The 19,027-nt window shown below is 42.8% G+C and overlaps 1 protein-coding gene and 1 long non-coding RNA gene across 15 annotated transcripts in view; one reads left to right on the forward strand and one right to left on the reverse strand.

The window, feature by feature from the left end:
* The window catches only part of LOC120099937 (uncharacterized), a 28,040-nt gene extending 11,284 nt beyond the window's left edge, over window positions 1-16,756 (reverse strand). For 2 of the 4 annotated variants that reach the window (XR_015652609.1, XR_015652608.1), the window contains exons 1-2: window positions 16,356-16,756; window positions 15,635-15,759 (exon numbers count right to left, since the gene is read on the reverse strand). This is a non-coding gene — a long non-coding RNA (uncharacterized LOC120099937). Of the gene's footprint in view, window positions 1-11,552; window positions 13,774-15,634; window positions 15,760-16,332 lie in introns of those variants that run through there. The other 2 variants (XR_015652606.1, XR_015652607.1) reach the window with 2 other exon arrangements.
* Window positions 16,387-19,027, forward strand: part of Srcap (Snf2-related CREBBP activator protein) — a 49,099-nt gene continuing 46,458 nt past the window's right edge. For 5 of the 11 annotated variants that reach the window (XR_015630641.1, XR_015630640.1, XM_087572236.1 and 2 more), the window contains exons 1-2: window positions 16,387-16,695; window positions 18,449-18,524. The gene's annotated coding sequence lies outside the window, so the exon portion shown is untranslated. Of the gene's footprint in view, window positions 16,696-16,814; window positions 16,986-17,012; window positions 17,137-18,448; window positions 18,525-19,027 lie in introns of those variants that run through there. The other 6 variants (XM_087572212.1, XM_087572247.1, XM_087572225.1 and 3 more) reach the window with 3 other exon arrangements.

Raw genomic sequence — 19,027 nt, forward strand, 5'->3', positions numbered from 1 at the left:
ACACCATAACTAAAATCAATAAATAACACAATCTCTAGGTTCACAGTGTTCAAATATTGAAGTGTTCAATAGTTCAAATATCCTGCAACATAGATTATTGTGAGCCATCATGTGGTTGCTGGGAATTGAACTCAGGACCTCTGGAAGAACAGTCAGTGCAACTGTTGGGCCATCTCTCCAGCCCTAGGGTGGTGTTTTTAATGACAGGATTTCACTATATACATTATATAGTGTACTATATACTATAGTTTATGGCTTATATAGACCAGGATGTCCTCAATCTCACAGAAATCTCATTTCTGCCTCTCCGGTGCTGGAATTGAAAGCATGAACTACCATGCCTTATCTATAAATCCTGAATCCAGAGCAATGTACTACTTGTTAATATGATTTTTATTTTATGTGTATGGGTGTTTTTTCTGCGTGGATATTTGTGCACCAGGTGCATGCAGTGCTATTGGAGACCACAAGAGAGGGCATCAGATCCCCTTAGAGTAGAATTACAGATGTTTTTGAACTGTCATGTGAGTGTTAGGAATCTGGGTCCTCTGGAAGAGCAGCCAGTGCTTTCAACCATTGAGCCATCATCCCTCTAGTCCTTGAGCATTGTACTATGCTTGTGCTATGTTCTTATTTGTAAAATACAGGGGTTTTGTCTGTTTTTAAGGCAGAATTACATATAGGTCTAGATGGCCTTGAACTCAATATATAGCCAAGGATGACCTTGAACAACTTTTTTCTGTGTAATAATCTTTCCCACTATGTAGATAGTTTTAGCTGGCCTAGAACTTTCCATGTAAACCAGGCCTTGAACCTGTAGTACCACCATGCCTAGTTTTACAGGGCTATGGTATATACTCAGGGATTTGTACTCTATAAAAGGTACTCTACCAACTGAGCTAGATACAGTCCTTCCTTGTTTGCTTTTAGAGGCTATGTATAGCCCATGCTGATATTAAATTTCAAATTCTCCTGCCTTACCACTCTAGTGCTGGGATTATAGACATCTGCCACTGTATCTAGTCCAAGTATATTTTTTTAAAAAATGTGAAGGAACTGAAGAGATAGCTCAGTAAAGTTTTTGCTGTGAAAGCTTGAGGACCAAAGGTCGATTTCTAGAACATATGTTAGATGAGCCTTGTGAAGCCAATGACAGTGGTGGCACACGCCTTTAATCCCAGAACTCTGGAGGCAGAGGCAGGCAGATCTCTGAGTTCGAGGACAGCCTAATTACAAAGAAAATTCCAGGACAGCCAGAGCTATAAACCTGTCTCAAAAAAAAGGGGGGGGGGGGGTTGGGGATTTAGCTCAGTGGTAGAGCGCTTGCCTAGAAAGCACAAGGCCCTGGGTTCGGTCTCCAGCTCCAAAAAAAAAAAAAAAAAAGAAAAAAAAATGAGGTTACTTCAGAACCCAACAGTAAAACTGTGTGGGTGGGGTTTAAGTAAGTGACCTGAAGCTCAGCACAAATACAGATTGTTTTGACTCTTAACTAAAAATACAATTGTGTACCCCACACTAGGTGTCCTGGATCAGAGTATTACAAAAATAAACAATTAGAGCAAGCTGAAGGAAGGAGTAGGGCTAAGGGTTGTAATTCAATCAGCAGAGTGTTTGACTCCACGAAAGAAGCTGAGTTCCATCCCCAGTACCACATAAAAGTAGATATATGAGGATGGAGAGATGGCTCACCAGTTAAGGGCACACACTGCTCTTCCAGAAGGCCCATTTGGTTTGGTTCCTAACCCCCATGTCAAACAGTTCACAACCACCTGTATCTCTGGCTCCTGGAGATCTGATGATGTCTCTGTACTTGAACTTTGTGCTCATTCACAAAATAATTTTTTAAAGATGTATTCATTTATTATATATAAGTACACTGTAGCTGTCTTCAGACACACCAGAAGAGGGCACCAGATCTCTTTACAGATGGCTGTGAGCCACCATGTGGTTGCTGGGAATTGAACTCATGACCTCTGGAAGAGCAGTCAGGTGCTCTTAACTGCTGAGCCATCTCTCCAGCCCACAAAATAATTTTTTAATGGCTAGAAATATGCCGTAGTGGTTAAGAGTACTTACTACTGTGTCCTGCAGAGGACCCAGGTTCTATTCCCAGCACCCACAAGTCTTTCTACTAGTTCCAGGAGGTCTGATGTCCTCTCTTCTAAAGTGCCAGACATGCACATGATGTGCATATATGAATGCAGGCAAATATTCATACACAAATATATTTTTTCTAAATTTTATATTAAAATCATATGTAACAGTGAATGCTTCTACTTTAGCACTAAGGGTTATCAGGAGTTCAAGGTCATCCTCAGCTACATACAGAGCTCCAATCCAGCAAAGGATATGAGACCATGAGAGGGGATGATATAGGGGCTGGAGATGATTCAGCAGTTAAGAGTATTTGTTCCTTTTGCGAAGAACACAGGTTCAGTTCTCAGCACTCACATACATAGCAGCTCATAATCATCTGTAAGGTCAACATAGCAAATTGCAGGCTACCAGGGCTACATAGGGAAACCCAGTCTCCAAATAACTTTTTAGTTTAAAAATCAAATGACAACTTCAGATATAATTCTTATATAATCCACCTTTTTTTTTTTTTTAAACATCACCACTGCCAACGAATTGTGTTTCTCACAGTCTACTTTTCTGACTGTGGTGGGTTTTTTTTTTTTACTTTTTATTTTATTATTTATATGAGTACACTGTAGCTGTTTTCAGACACACCATTAAGAGGGAATTGGATTCCATTACAGATGGTTGTGAGTCACCATGTGGTTGCTGGGAATTGAACTCAGGACCTCTGGAAGAACAGTCAGTGCTCATAAGCACTGAGCCATCTCTCCAGCCCAATCCACCTAATCTTACAACTGCTTTCATTCATTTGGCATTATGGTATCATGATATACACATTGTACCAGCCTTGCCTGGCTTCTGCTTTTTTTTTTTTTTTTTAAAGATGCGTTTATTTTATGTATATGATGAGTACACTGTCGCTCTCCTCAGACACACCAGAAGAGGACATCAGGTCCCATTACAGATGATTGTGAGCCACCTAGTGGTAGTTGGGAATTGAACTCAGGACCTCTGGAAGAGCAGTCAGTGCTAACCGCTGAACCATCTCTCCAGCCCCGTTCTACTTTATTTTTTAAGAGAGGGAATTTGCATTTCAGTTAGACTGGCTAGCCAGTGCAGCACTGGGATGTGCTGTGTGGTAGGAATCTAAATTCAGGTCCTCATGTTTGAGCAGCAAGCACTCTGTAGCCCAGACTAGCCTTGAACTTGCTGTGTAGTTGCGTATGACCTTGAACTCCTAGCCCTCCTACCTCTTGACTTCTGGGATAAACACCGTGCACACCTGTTAATTGTTGTTTTGAAGCAGGAAACTGTAATAGCTGGGTCTGGCTTTTATTTAACTCATATCATCTGCTTCCCATGTGCTGTAATTACAGACATGAACTGTGATTGGTATGGAGGTTTTTTTTTTGTTTGTTTGTTTGTTTGTTTGGTTCTTTTTTTCGGAGCTGGGGACCAAACCCAGGACCTTGTGCTTCCTAGGCAAGCGCTCTACCACTGAGCTAAATCCCCAACCCCGATATGGAGTTTTTTAAACAAAACTTTTTCACTTATTTTATGTGATTGGATGTTTTGCCTGCATATATGTCTGCATACTATGTGTGTACCTGCTGCTGCAGGGTCCAGAAGAGGGTGTTTATCACCTGTGGTTGGAGTTATACAGAGGGTTGTGAGGTGCTGTGTGAATGCAGGTTATTAGTACACGAGTCCTCTTAATCACTGGCTGACCCATCTCTCCAACACCAAGATGTGGAATTTTAATAGTTTCATCTAGCTTCTTGCTGTATTTTTTTTTTTTTGAGACAGGTCTCATTATATAGTTGTGGCTGTTCTAGAACTCTCTATGTAGACCAGGTTGGCCTCAAACGCAGAGATCTCTGCCTCCTGAGTGCTGGGATAAATGTATCCCTACAGCCAGGCACACCTTGAATTCTAATACTAGGGAGGCAGAGGCAGGTGCATCTCCATGAGTTCGAGGCTAACCTGAGTTATAGAGTAAGATCTAGGACAACCAGAGCTACACATGAAACCCTGTCTCAAAAAAGAAAAGGGGGATGAGATGGCTCCGTTAATAAAAGCTCTTGCCACTGAGACTTAAGTTCAATTCCATGACCCATACAGTGGAAGGAGAGAATCAAGTTCCCAAAAGTTGTCCTCTGGCCTCCAAGTCCTGTGGCATGCATGCCTGCACACACATAAATAAAATGTAATTTTTAAATGCTTGCTATCCTTCCTGGAGATGCCTTTCTGATTAGAAACTCCAGATGTCTCTGAGAGCTGTGATCAAAGAGAATGCTAACGTACATGCAGTTTGTGTGGGAAGCATATCTTTCAAACTTGGCTCTGAGGTGGGCAGAGTCTATCTGACGTGGGCAGAAAGAAGGGGGAGTCTGAGTTGTTGAAGAACATGGGCTGAAAGCTTTGACACGAGAGCCCTCCAGTACTTGGCAATCCTATGGCTTAGAGACTTTCTGGTGGGAAAACAAGGGAAATGACAATCCTAGAAGGACACATGGGATAATGCATGTAAATAAAGGTGGCTTAGCACACAATTTAGTACACAGCAAAATCAAACTGGGTGTAGTTCAAAAGATGAGAAATGAGGCAGTGCTAAGGATGTAACTAAGTTGGTAGAATCCTTATGCAGCATGTAGGAAACTTGTATACCTGGCATGATAGTATACCCTGGTAATCCCAGCACTGGGCAGTGGAGATAAGAGAATAAAGAGATTCAAAGACCTGCCTGGTTTAGTGGTAAGGCCTTTAATCCAAGCACTTGGGAGGCAGAGGTGAATAGATTTCTGAATTTGAGGCCAGCCTGGTCTACCCAACAGGGTATGGGCCAGTCAGGTCTAAATAGTGAGACTCTGGTTCACAAACAAAAGAAAAAGTTCAAGGTCAGTCTTGGCTCAGTGAAGGCCAATCTGGGATTTTGTCTCAAAACAAACAAACCCAAGCCACAAAGAGAGTAATGATGTAGAGCACTTACATATGACCCTAATAACAATAATAGTAATAATAGTTCACTGTTGTACTTTATTTACTCTCAGTATTCCATGTGTGTTATTTGCACCTTTGTCTGTGCAACACGTGCATGTCTGCCCAAGGAGGTGGTGATAAGCCTCCATGTGTGTACTGGGAATCGAATCAGAATCAGTTTCACTTGCAAGAACCAGTGTGCTTAACCACTGAGATAACTCTTGAGCAGTAATTTCACTACTTCAAAATGGGTAAATTATAGACGTGGTAGTTTGCCTAGCATTCATTAAGTTCTGAGTTCAAGTCCCAGTACTACAAAGATGAAAAAAAAGATGGGCAAGTTGAGGTTCAGAAACTATACATGGCTAATGGAAACTGGGGGAAGGATGCGTTTGGGAAGGGGATTGAAACCAGGTTTTCTACACTGAGAGTGCAGTTAGTGCTGGCCTAACATGTGTCAACCCCTCACTGAGTTCTATCCTTATACCACACACAAAAAGGGAAAAAAGTCAAGTTCTAAGCAACTTAGCACTTAATAGCAAGGTTTGATCTCATTAGAGTCTCAAAAAACAAAAAGAGAAAAACAGACAGGGTTGGTGAAATGGCTCAGTGAGTTAAAGGGGTTTGCCACTAAGCTTTTGATCCCCCAAATCCTACATGGTAGAAAAAACCAATTCTGATAACGTTTTTCTGATTTCTGAATGGACACCACTGAATCCATATACATACAACACATAATAAGAAAATTTATGTTTTTAATATCCTGTGAATCATTTTAATCTTTTTGTTTTTGTTTTGTTTTTTGTTTTTTTTTGTTTGTTTGTTTGTTTGTTTTTTTTTGGTTCTTTTTTTCGGAGCTGGGGACCGAACCCAGGGCCTTGCGCTTCCTAGGCAAGCGCTCTACCACTGAGCTAAATCCCCAACCCCTTGTTTTTGTTTTTGAGTTTCTCTGTGTAGCCCTGGCTGTCCTGGAAGTCCCTCTGTAGACCAGGTTGACCTCAAACTCAGAGATCCACCTGCCTCTGCCTCCTGAGTGCCTCCACGTCTATAATTTACCCATTTAAAGGCGTGTGCCACTGCCTGGCTCTTTTCTTTTTTAGACAATGTCTAACTTTGTAGCTATGGATGACCTAGAACTCATCAGACTCACAAGAGAACCACTTGCCTGTGCCTTCCAAGTGCTGGGATTAAAGGTGTGCTCCACTACACACAATGCTTTGTATTTTAAATTTGTATTATTTTATGAATCTTTTGTCTGCATGTATGTCTATTGACTACAATAGTGCCTGCTACCTAGACACCGGAAGAGGGTTACATATCTTCTAGAACTGTAGTTACAGATAGTTATGAGCTGCTATGTGGCTGCTGGAAAATGACTCTGGAACCTCCTAACCACTGAGCCGTCTCTCCAGCTTCCAACTTCTCATTTTACAATACTTATAGGTTTACAGAACAATTGAATAGAGAATGTGGAAAGGTTCTGAAACTAAGCATACTCAGCCTCATTTACTATGAAAATCTCACAGGATAGAACTGACTCATCAAAAGAATGCTATTAGGAACTAAAGTTTAATCAGACTTCCTTGGATTTCACGCAATGTCCCTTGTTCCAGGATCCCAGTTACAATGAGGGTCTCATAGATGTTCATTAATATAGAGGGCAGAGGTTAATGTTCAGTGTTTTTTTCTATGTAGCCAAGGCTATGCTGGAACTCAATCTGTATTCCAAGCTTGCCGCTTCCCTTCCCGAGTGCCAGGATTAAAGGTGTGCACCAGTATAACTGACCCCAGTTGTTTTTTCTTTTTAATCATATTTATTTTATTTTGTAGAGGCTCAAGTATGCCATAGTCCCCAAGTGGAAATCAGAGGAGAATTTGTAGGTTTGGTGGCAAAAACCTTTTACCCACTGAGGTATTTTGCTGGCCCTATGCCCAGCTATTTTATGTGAGTTCTGGGACTGAATTCAGGTCCTTGCGATTCAAGGAAAGCATTTTATTAATTGAACTATCAAGTCCCAAATACATAAAAGTTTTTTTTTTAACTTTTGTCTCTTTTCTTCTTCCCCTTCCACTATATGAACCCAGAGATCAAACTTAGATCATTAGGCTTGGGGCAAGTGTGCTTACCTGCTGAGCCGTCTCACCAGTCCCTAGTCTACTACTAGGAAGAAAAAAAGGGCGGCAGCACTGGCTGCTCTTTTAGAGGACCTGAATTCAGTTCCCAGCACCTATATGGCAGCTCACAACCATTTGTAACTCTAGTCCTAGAGAATCTGACACCCTCTTCTGGTCTCTGAGAGAACTGCACATAGGACGTGCACACACATACATACAGGTAAAACATTTCCACATAAAATAAATTTTAAAAGTAAATTGAAAAAAGAAAAATAGGAATTGGGAGAGACGGCTCAGTGATTAAGTTTCTGTCCTTCCAGAGGACCTGAGATTGAATTGTAGACCAGGCTGACTTTGAACTCAGAGACCTTCTTGCCTCTGCCTCTGCTTCCTGAGTGTTAAGATTAAAGGTGTGCAGCACCATGCTTAGATTTTTTAAAAATCAAATATGTGTAAACGTGTGTGTGTCTGAATGTAAGTATGTGGACATGACTGCAGGTTGGACATGATTCACAGATCGGACCTGTGGATTCCAGGGTAGCCAAGGACAACAATAGTTAAAACCTGTCTCAAAACATAATAGAAATAGAAAAGGAAATAGATGTGAAAGTGTTAAATATGGACACTTGTTTTCTTGAGATAGGCTCATATTTAGATCAGGCTGACTCTGAATTTACAGGGGTCTGTCTGAATTCTGAGATTAAAGATGTGTGACACCATACTTGGAATAATAACATTTTTGAGATAGGGTTTAATTTATTACAGGCTAGCATCTGAGGATTACAGGTATGGACCACAACACCCAATTTATGCAGTATTGAGGAGCAAACGTCAGGCTTTGTGGATGTTAGGCAAACAGTATACCAACTAAGCTAAAGCCCTTTCTCCACTGGTAACAGTTTTTTACCTCCCCCGAAATGCTTAGAAATAAGAATTTGGAGACAGAATATATACTTCACAAAAGGTTCTACGGTAACAATGAGGTGGCTGAGCTTGATGGCTCCTCTAGGAGGCTACCATGTCTGATGCCGATAATGAGTCATCACTGGCCCTGATGGCCATCCTGACCATTTTCTGCAAGTCTAGCAGTCATTAACCCCAGTACAGTGGACAGTGTGGAGTAGGACTGACAAATGCCTTCATCAGCTCCCACTGCTCTCAAGAGTCAGCAGGAGTTCTGCCCCCATCTTACAAGGGGTCTTCTTGTCTCTGACCATTCACTTTGTTCAGGATCCTTCAAATTAATGGAAGTTGAGCTCTGGATTGACAAGCTGAATAAGTAACTTCACATCTCTGAAAAAAATCTGTCCCTCTGCAAAACCTATCTCGATGGAGTTATGAGTTATTGATCCATGAAGGGAGAGAATTCTTAATACTATTAGTCTGTCTCTAGGTACTGATTTTTTACATTATTTAAAAATACAGAGGGGCTGCCTGGCAGTGGTAGCACATACCTTTAATCCCAGCATTTGGAAAGCAGAGGCAAACCTCTGAGTTTGAAGCCAGCCTGATCTACAGAACGAGTTTCAAAGCAGAAATCCTGTCTTGAATGCACCCTACTCACAGCTCCCTTCCCCCCCAAAAAAACCCCAGAGTACTTGCTCATTCAGAGGACCAGAGTTCAGTTCCCAGAAAGTGTCACATCTGATGGCTGACAACTTCCTATAACTTCAGCCCCAAGGGCTCTGACAACCACATGTAAGTACACACATGAACATGAGCACACACTCAAAACTAAGTCTTAGGGAAATCTATGGAGCTGAACATAGTGGTGTATGCCTGTAATCTCAATAGTTACTGTTGTTGCTGTGAAATGGAGGAGGACTGCTGTAAGCTTGAGGTAGCTCTAGCTACCCCACAGAAATGTCTTCAAAAGACTGGGGTTGGCAGTAGATATGGCGATGTACACCTATCTGTACTTAGAAGGTAAAGGTAGGTGGATGGTGAATTTGCTCGAGCCTAGTCTACAGAGCAACACCTATCTCAAAAAACTACACAGACTATTATGCTTAATTTTGGCTACAGCGTTATAACTTAATGGTACAGTACAAACTTTGGTTTATTCCCTAGCACTAACACACACACACACACACACACACACACACACACACACACACACACACACACAATGCTTACCAAAAAAAGAAAGAAGGAAATGCGGGCTGGAGAGATGGCTCAGTGGTTAAGAGCACTGACTGCTCTTCCAGAGGTCCTGAGTTCAAATCCCAACAACCACATGGTGGCTCATAACCATCTGTACTCTTCTGGTGTGTCTGAAGAGAGCTACAGTGTACTTATATATAATAAATAAATAAATCTTTTTTTAAAAAATGCTACAAACTGGGCACACCTTTAATCCCAGCATGTGGGAACCAGAGGCAGATGGATCTCTGAGTTTGAGGCTAGCCTGGTTTACGGAGCAAGTTCTAGGACAGCCGGGGCTACATAGAGAAACCCTATCTCAAAATACAAAACAAAAAACCAAAACTGCTACAGAGTAAAGGGGCTGGAGGTGTAGCTCCGTTATAACACCATCACATTAAAACAGGCATGATGGCATACACTTGTAATCCCTGCAATGGGGAGGTAGACACACGGGGATCAGATGTTCAAGGGGATCTTCAGCTACAAGGGAAGCAAGTCTGATGCCAGCCTGGGATACCTGAAGACAAGAGGGGGAGAAGAGGGAAAAAGAGGAGGAAGAGGAGAAAAGAAAAGCAGCAGCACCAGCAGCTGGTTTAGATGAAACTAAGAGCTTTTCAACACTTGGAGCATGGTTAACCACCCCCAAATAGTAGAACTCCATGCTTATACTAACAGTTACAACTACTTCGTTTTATGGAACTAGATATGGCTGTTTTATTAGATTTTTAGGTGCCCAGGTCTGACCCATCTCATCATCTCACTTTTTTTGAATCTTCCTATATCTGCCACTCCCCACCCTCCTTCTTGATATTTGCATGAATGTCCTCACATAGATGCATGAGAAGTAGAGGCCAGTCTTCCTCCGTTGCTGTCCACCATATTTTTTTTTTCTTTTTTTCGGAGCTGGGGACCGAACCCAGGGCCTTGCGCTCGCTAGGCAAGCGCTCTACCGCTGAGCTAAATCCCCAACCCCAGTCCACCATATTTTTAAAAGATTATTTTTATATGTATGAGTATTTTGCCTGCATATATGTCTGTATACCACATACATGCTTGGTACCCACAGAGGCCACAAAAAGGAGTCAGATCCCCTGAGACTAGAGTTACAGGCCATTGTGAGCTAGGTGCTGGGAACTGAACTCAGGTCCTCTAGAAGAGCAATCAGTGCTCTTAATCATTGAACCATCTTCCCAGCCCCTCTGCCTTATTTTTCAGATAGCCTCTGGCTGAACCGGGAACTGATCCTTTGTGCTAGGCTGGCTTGCCTGTCCCTGGGATCCACTTGTGTCCACCCACCAGTATGAGGTTACAGACATTTATCGCTGCATCAGGCTTTTTATATAGATGCTGAGGGTTCAAACTCAGGTCCTTATGTTTACTCAGTAAGCACTATACCCACTAACAGTTCTCCCCAGCCCTATGTTTTGAGGATGTTTAGTTTGTCCAAGGTTTTTTTTTTCCTCCCAAGACAATTTCTCTGTATAGCCCTGGCTATCCTGGAGCTTGCTTTGTAACCCAGGCTATCCTTGAACTCAAGAGGTCTGCCTGCCTCTGCCTTCCCAGTGCTGGGACTAAAGGTGTGACCACCACTATCACTCAGGTTCTTTGTCCAGAATTTTTTGAGACAGTTTTGATATATAGTCCTGGCTAGCCTGGTCTCTGCAGATGATTCTCCAGCTTCTGCTGGAGTGTTGCAAGGTTACAGGTATGCCCCAACACTTACCTCCCACACCTTGCTTTTCTTTCCTTCTATTGTATTGGCTTCAATTTTTCATTGCCTTCAATCCCTAGAGTTTTGGGATTACAGACACCCGCCATCACTCACACCAATCCCTAGAATACTGGGATTATAGACATCCGCCATCACACCAAGCTTTTCTTTTCTCCACATCAGAGCCAGACTTTGAATGAGCAGGAGTGCTTTTAGTGATGCAGATGCGTGTAGATACCCTTAACAAAAAAAAAAACCCAAAACTGGGCCTATTGTAATAAACCAAGGATATGTTTAGAATGCTAAAAGGAGAGATATTGATTAATTAGTGTTTATATATTCACACCCATGTCCAAGTGTGTGTATGACAGTGTGATCCTCTACATGCATGTGAATACATATGTAAGTACACTCACACACATGAACATCCACCTACCCCGCTACACAGGAATATGTACATACATACACACACAAGCACCCCCAAATACACAGAGAAAGAGAGAGACAGAAACACAGAGCATTTTAAAATGAAACAGATAAATATCTTTTTTACTTCTGAGTAAGAATTTCATAATATCAATAGTTAGATGTAAAATAGTTATCTAAGGATAGAACTCAGAGCACTGGCCTAGCCTGGTATAGGCCCTGGGTCTAATCCAACATTGAAAAAAACACAAGTATAAAGCAATGTTAACAATATTAAATGTCATTATAAGCATTATATATATGAAGAAAATATATTACAGATATATTTAGACATTAAAGATATATGCTCATGTTTCTTCTATTTTTCTCTTTTATGTATGTTTTGCCTGCCTACATGTTTGTGCACCACAGAAATGCCTTAGGCCCAAAGGAAGCCAGAAGAGGGCATCAGATCCTCTGACACTGGAGCTAAAGGCAGGTGTGTGAGCTGCCATGTGGGTGCAGGGAACAGAACTGGGGTCCTCTGGAGAGACAGGAGGTTCTCTTAACCATTAAGCTGCCTTCTCCAGCCCCATATACATTGACTCTGTACAGGACTATCCTCCAAGGCAAACAGCCACCATCTTGATCAATCATCTGTGCTGTTTGCAAAAGACCATGAAAGCTGGCTTGTGGACTACTGTCACCCCCTGGCATCTTTTGTTGTTGGTTTTGAGTAGAGCTGAAACAAGATCCCATACAACCCAGGTTGGTCTCTACTCACTGGGAAGCTCAGATAACGCTTAACTCCTGATCCTCAAAGCTCTACCTCCCATTTGCTGGGATTACAGGTATTTTGTTACCTTAGCCAATTCTGGCCAGAAACTATACAGCCCAGGCTAGCCTTGAACTCCTAAGTACTAGAATTACAGAATCACAGTTCTCAGGGTTTATTTTAAGTTCAGGCTGTCCTCAAACTTGTGATGTGGTCAAGAATAACCCTGAACACTGATCCTCCTGTGTCTACCTCCCTGGTGTTAGGATTATCACTTCCAGTTGAAGCAAGCACACTACCAACTGAAACACACACAACCCCCTCCATGTTTTTGTGGTATTGTGTGTGTGTGTGTGTGTGTGTGTGTTTTGAGAAGGGTCTCACCGTATATACCTAATTGGTTGGGAATTCACTATATAGACCAGAGTTGCCTCATGAGATCATCTTTCCTCAATCTTCAGGTACTGGGATTATTATCTTTCATAGCAAGTTTTATGTAATGCTGACAGCCAACCAAAGACTTTGTGCCACAATGCAAACACACTACCAACTGGGCTAGTTATTTTTTTTTTTTAGCAGAATTTCATATAGCCCATGCAAGTCTCAAGAGTTGCTAGATAACCCTGAACTTTTTATCTTCCTGCCACCTCCTCCAGAATGATGGTGTACGCCATCACATCTGTTTTAAAATGACACTAAGAACTGAACCCAAGGCTTCACAAATGTTGGGCAAGCACTCTACCAACTGAAATAGAGACCCTTATTCGCCTTCTACTTTGTGAGTTTCGGCATCAAATTCATGTCAGGTTTAGTGGCAAATATGTTTACTCACTGAGCCCCTAATTTGTAAAATTCTTACATGAATATTAATGTTTTACCTGTATGTATGTGTACCATGTGCATGCCTGGTGGCAGAGGAAACCAAAAAGGGGGTTTGGATCCCCTGGAACTGGTATTATGAAAGATGTCAGTCATCATGTAGGTACTTGGAACCAAGCCCAGGTCCTCTACAAGAGCAACAAGTGCTCTTGACTACTGAACGATCTCTTCAGCCACCTGTTGAAGTTACTGTCTTGGAAGGCAAAGGTATACACATGGACTTTTGGGAGTTGGTTTCTCTTTTTACATGTACATGGGTTCTGGGGATTGGACCTGGCCCCTACTTTTTTTTCCTCCCACTCAGTAATGTGAATTCAAATCACACCCTTGCTGAACCTTGCCACTAGCCTTTAGGCTTGTTTGGGCTACACAGCAAGACCCAGAAAGATATTTTTGTTGTTTTTCAAGATAGAGTCTAAGTGGTTCTGGCTGACCTAGAATTCACTATTACACATCTATCTAGTATTTATTTGAGATAAAGTATGGCTATATAGTCCAAGCCAGTCTGGTCTTGAGAAGGGGGTGTACTTGCATCAGGGCACGAATGTGAAGCTTAAAGGACAGTGTCTTGGGAGCTGATTTTCTTTTAACCTTGTTCTGAGGCAGGCTCATTCCTGTTGTTGTTCTTGTGCTCCATTCTAGCTGGCCTGGGAGTAATTTTTCAATGTTGCTGGTAGGAGTTCTGGAATTACAGATGTGTATCGCTGAAGCTAGGTTTGTTTGTTTTTTTTTAAGTAAGAGTTCTTTGGATGTAGCTCAAGTGGCTAGCATTTGTATCCACTGAACCATTCCCCATGCTGATCTTGCTCTTACAATTTTCTTTTCTTAGATTCCTTAATTCCTGGGACTATAGGCACCCAGCACCTTACTCAGCTTTTAGCTATTCTAGAGTGAAATAAAGCTTAGCATACATTTATTTTTTATTATTACTTTGGTGTTTTGAAACAGAACTATGTGGACCAGACTGGCCTTGAACTCACAGATATCTGTTTCTGCCTTCTGAATGTTTGAAATTAAAGTTGTTCATCACCATACCCAACATTTTAAAAATATTAAAATATATTTTAAATATGCATGGGTGTGTTTTGCCTGTATGTATGTATGTCTGTGCACTATGTGCAGTGGCACAGAGGTAAGATGTTTGCAAGATGTCTTGTTGGTCCTGGGAACTCAATAAAGTCAGGTCCTAGCCTGAGCCAGCCAGTGCTCTTAACTGCTGAGTCATCTCTCTTCCAGTACCTACATTTCTCCTTTCTCTCTTTCTTTTCCTTTCTTTTCTTTCTTACTATTTATCTTTTCTTCCTTCCTTTCTTTCTTTGTGGGGGGTGGAATACAGGAACAAGTGGGGTGGTAAGGACTGGACATAAAAAGATAGGGTCTCACTATGTAAAAAAGCTTGGACTTGAATTCAAGATTTTCCCTGCTAATGCCACTGAGCACTGTAGTGAAAGTGGCCACCACACCTGGCCCTATCGTTATCTTTATTAATATCTTTCCAGATATTATAAGCCTGAAAAGGCAAGATGTAAAACAACTATAAATTGCCAAAGTGTAAAGAAAAATAAAACAATTTATAGTATGGTATCATTTAGATATAGGGGACTCAACACTGATTACTTCTGGGTAGGGCACTCTAGGCAGGGTACTGAGAACATGTGGGGAAGTTTGTTTTGCAGATGATCCTTTGATAGTTCACATTAGATTTATTTTTACAAAAGCAAATATTTATTACCCCTGTAATTTTAGAATTTATCTTTATTTTATGCCTGAATTTTTGTCTCTGTGCTAGAAGGTTTCAATTCCCTTAATACTAAAGTTAGAAACTGTTAAAAGCTTCCATGTGGGTTCGAGAATCAAACCCTGGATTCTAAGGAAGAGTAGCCAGTGTTCTTAACCACTTAAACTATCTCTCTAGCCCTACATCTGTAATTATTTAAACACAAACACACAACTTTAAAGTCCTAAAGTGAAAAGAAGCAACACATAGTTTCTACAAGACTATATGCATGTCCTTTTAAAAGACAGGACAATCTTGAACTTTAGAATCTGTGTGTGTGTGTACTGAGTTATTCAACATCGAAGAAGGCTGGCCTCTACCAGTAAATTGGGATTGTGTGTATATGCTATCATACCTAGCTGTAAAGAATCTTTCTTTCAGTCTCTATTCAACTTCCATTTCCCCACAATGGCTTCTCCCCTGTCCATCTCTGATTTATTTTTATTTTATCCCACCTGTTTTCTTAATTATTAGTTATGTTTGGGGTAGGATCTTGCTATGTAACCAAGGGCTTAAGATCTTCTTTGGAACCGTTGCAGATAATAAATGCATTAAAATGGGGAAGGAGTATTAGATTCTGGAAGGGATTTTTTTTTTCCCCTAGACACAGGAATTTTTCTCTGTAGCCTTGGCTGCCCTAGAAATCAGAGATTCATCTGCCCTACTTTGGATTAAAGGCCATTGTGATCTTTAATCCCAATGGTGACCATCCAGCTTTTTTTTTTTTTCCTTAAGGATTTTTATTTAATGTGAATGGGCGTTTTACCTTCGTGTATATCTGTGCACCATGTTTGTGCATTGCTCCCTGAGGCCAGAAGAGGGTGTCAGATTCCTTGGAACTGGAGTTAAAGAGCAGGAGCTTCTTTATTCTGGAGATAGAATGTGGGTTCTCTGGAAGAGGAAGCACCCAATATTCTTAGTCACTGAGCTATGTTCCCAACCTCTCAAAATAGTTATTAATATAAAAGACTGTAAACCATTGGCAAGATGTTTGGGAGCTCTTTGGAAACCAATGCTACAAAGTTGCAGCTGGTAGTGGTGGTGCACACGTTAATCCCAGGAAGATGCAGGAGCATTTTTGTAAATGTAAGTAAGGTTAGTTTGATCTACATAGTGAGTCCAGGTCAGCCAAAGCTACATTGTGAGACATGGCCTTTCAAAAACAAACAAAAAAAGTAACTGCTTTGGGAATCAGGAGATCTAGGCTCTACTATTCATTTGTTTCATTTCACTCGGTGATCTGCAAAAATAAAAACTTCCAAATCCGTGTGAAACAAGTAGCCCTGAAAAAAAACCAAAAAACAAAACCTTCCTAAACCCAAAGGGCGGTCCCAGCGGGCAGCTGCAATGTAGCAGGAGTGTCAGACCCATTGAAGCATGCTGGGCCAGCATGGAGCCATGGAGCGAACTACAACTCCCAACTTGCTTTGCGCCCCACTGTCCTACGCTAGCACGCGAGCCTACCCGCCCCTCCAGCCTCCAGTTACTGTGTATCGCGAGAAGACGGGCCGCTCTGGCGGTAGCGATAACGAGCCTTGGTGGTGGTGGTAGTGGTGGTGGTAGTGGCGGTGGCGGCCGAGACGGCGGCGGCCATTTTGGTGAGGCCTCGGGAGCAGCGGCGGCGGCGGGGTCGCTGAGAGTAGCGTCTCCTTTTTCTTCAGCTCACTGATCTCACCTTCGTGGCGTGACTAGAAGCGGTGGGAGCACTGGAGTGGCTCTTGTTGCGGCCCTTAGGGGAATTTAAAGCAGTGAAGGCGGTGACCAAGAGGGGGCCCTCCCCCCTCCTCGGCGGGAGGGGGGGTGGTGAGCACGCCCCCGAGGACGCAGGTAAGGAGAGGGAGACAAGATGGCGGAGGCTCCACAGTTTCCCCTCCCCTGACGGGTGACTGCGCGCGCATCTACGAGCGCCTCTTCCCACCTTCCCGGGGTGCTGCGCGCGCACCGTCAGCGGGGCCCTGGGGCCTGGTGAGCAAGGTTGCCTGCGCGCGCCCATAGAGACGTCGTGGGGGGTGGGGGGGGTCAAGCGAAGTGGCACCTGGTGTCGGAGCGTCTCCTTGCCCTCCTGCCCTTCTGCGCACGCGTGCGTGAGCGAGCAAACCCCGAGAGGACGGACCCAGGTGCGCTTTGCCCGCCCACCAACCTGCCTCCCCTCAGGGGAGAGGAAGAGGAAAGGGAGCATGAGACGAATAGTCCGGGCGCATGCCCACCATAATCCATTTAGGAGACCGAGACTTTGCGCACGAACTCTTCCTTCCTGAGCCTTTTGCGGTCTGTTGATGTGTGGGCGCTGACGGACGCGGACTTCTGAGTCCTGTGACCCAGTCTATGGGATAGGGTTCTGGCGGGAACCCCCCCACCCTCAGGCCGTGCGCGCTGCCGGCTCACCCCGCCTCCAGCCGCGCACGCGCCAGCCCCTCCCCCAGCCTGGCGCGCACGTTGGGTGGGGTGGGCGACCGTGAGGGGGCGGGGCTGCTGTCTTAGTTGTAAAAACTTGGCAGAGGTCAAGGGTCATGTTGGGTCAGTCTACTGAGGGGTATTGGGAGATCATTAGGAATGCTGGAGTCAATAGTTGAGGCCCCATGGATTTGGATTTCCTCCAATCCTCGGAATGTTCTGGAGGGTGAATCAAGGCAGCACAGCACCTAGATAAGGAGTTAACTGGACTTAAGCTTCTGGGCCTTGAATACTTTAACCCTGCTTGTTTCCGGCTGTTGGGTCTCGTTGGAGCCTACTTCACTTATGCCCGCTTAAAAAGCGCTTTCTTTAAAGTTCTTTGGCTCTTTCGTCTTGCTCGTTCTGTATCCAAAGGGTCCAACTATTTGCTTTTTGTTTTTTTTGGGAACTCCACTCTCATTTCTGTTAAGTTCTCACTGAAAAGGCAAAGAAGCTGTCAGGCATCCAGGAGGCTTTGGCAACTTCTAGATAAGTCCTTCAGTTGTCTGTCGGAGCTTTAAGTGCTTTTAGCTTTTACAGTTTTGTTTTTTTTTGTTGTTGCCTTATTTCTTCTCTGCTCTTATTCAGCCAGAATGTATAACCTTGTGAAATTCTCCATACAAAACACAATTTGCTTTTGTTGCCACAACATGTATATACACTGCATGCATGCTTGGTGTCCTAACAGGCCAGAAGAATAAATTGGGTCCACTGGAACTGGAGTTTTAGCAGTTATGAACTGCAATTGTGGGTGCTTGCAATGAAACCCAGGACCTCTGCAAGAGCAATAAATACTCTTTTTTTTTTTTTCTTTTTTTTTTCTTTTTTTCGGAGCTGGGGACCAAACCCAGGGCCTTGCGCTTGCTAGGCAAGCGGTCTACCACTGAGCTAAATCCCCAACCCCAGCAATAATACTATTAAATCACTGAAGCATTTCTTCACACCCACCTCCAGGGCCTCACTGTGCTACAACCTAGCCCAGTTTACTGTCTTATTTTTCTGAAGCCTGAGCTTTTCCTATTACTATTATATGAAATGACTTTGGGTGTATTTTAAAGTCCAATAAAGCTGGTGTAAGTAACCTTAAATGGGTATTGATTGAGAAATGTGGGTTCTATCCTCATTGCTGCTTCCTCTCCTGTTTTAGGTGTGATTGCCTTCTTTACAGCACGGCACCGTGGAAGTGCAGACTTTCACAGGGGGTGTGGTCTCTGCTCACACAGGTGAGCTCACCTTCAGATACAATTTTGTATGCTGATGTTAAGTGGGAGTAAAACTGTATGAAATAATGAGAGAATAGGTTTCAAGTGGTTATTTGCATGTGTTTTCTGTGGAGGATTTGGTGATAATGGTACAATGGAACTGGGGCTGAAAAAGGGAAGGTGTTACTTTAGCACTGCCAGGGAGAGCACTGAGTATTATATTTTTCTGTGGTCTGTTTCTTTCTTTCTTTCTTTTTTTTTTTGGTTTGGTTTGGTTTGGTTTTTGGTTTTGCTTGGTTGTTTTCTTTTTTCCTTTTTTGTTGTTGTTTTCCCAAGTCAGAGTTTCTCTGTGTGACCCTTCATGTTCTAAAACTTTATTTGTAGATCAGGCTGGCCTTCAACTCAAATTTTTGTCTCTGCCTCCCAGTGCTAGGATTAAAGGCCTCTGCCACCAACCTGGCTTCTTCAGTGTTTTGAAATAAGCTATCTGGATTTAAGTTCTCCTACTGTTATCTTTCTTCTTT

Source organism: Rattus norvegicus, chromosome 1 (genome assembly GCF_021556685.1).
Source record: "Rattus norvegicus strain SHRSP/BbbUtx chromosome 1, alternate assembly SHRSP_T2T, whole genome shotgun sequence".
Classification (NCBI taxonomy): domain Eukaryota; kingdom Metazoa; phylum Chordata; class Mammalia; order Rodentia; family Muridae; genus Rattus; species Rattus norvegicus.